This window comes from Scylla paramamosain, chromosome 6 (assembly GCF_035594125.1).
Source record: "Scylla paramamosain isolate STU-SP2022 chromosome 6, ASM3559412v1, whole genome shotgun sequence".
Classification (NCBI taxonomy): Eukaryota; Metazoa; Arthropoda; class Malacostraca; order Decapoda; family Portunidae; genus Scylla; species Scylla paramamosain.
This window is the reverse complement of record NC_087156.1, coordinates 27,304,226-27,304,496: the sequence shown is the minus strand read 5'-3', so window position 1 is coordinate 27,304,496 and position 271 is coordinate 27,304,226.

Here is a 271-nt window from a genome sequence, read left to right as displayed (position 1 = left end):
CCACACGCCTGCCGCCTATCTTCACACTCGTTTCCCCACACGCCCGTAGTCGCACGCACGCGCCTTACCGCACGCCCGTCGCCGACACACTTAGGGCCAAGCACGCCTTCATGCACGCATCTTCTAGCATTCACAAAGCCAAGTTCAGAGGAGCGTCAGTGGCGATGGAGGGAAGATGAAACTCAGGGAACAGAAATGAAACATGGAGAGAGAAACTTTTGCTGCCATGAACCCTGCTATTTGAAGCGTCATCCTTTGCTTCTTTTCCGGG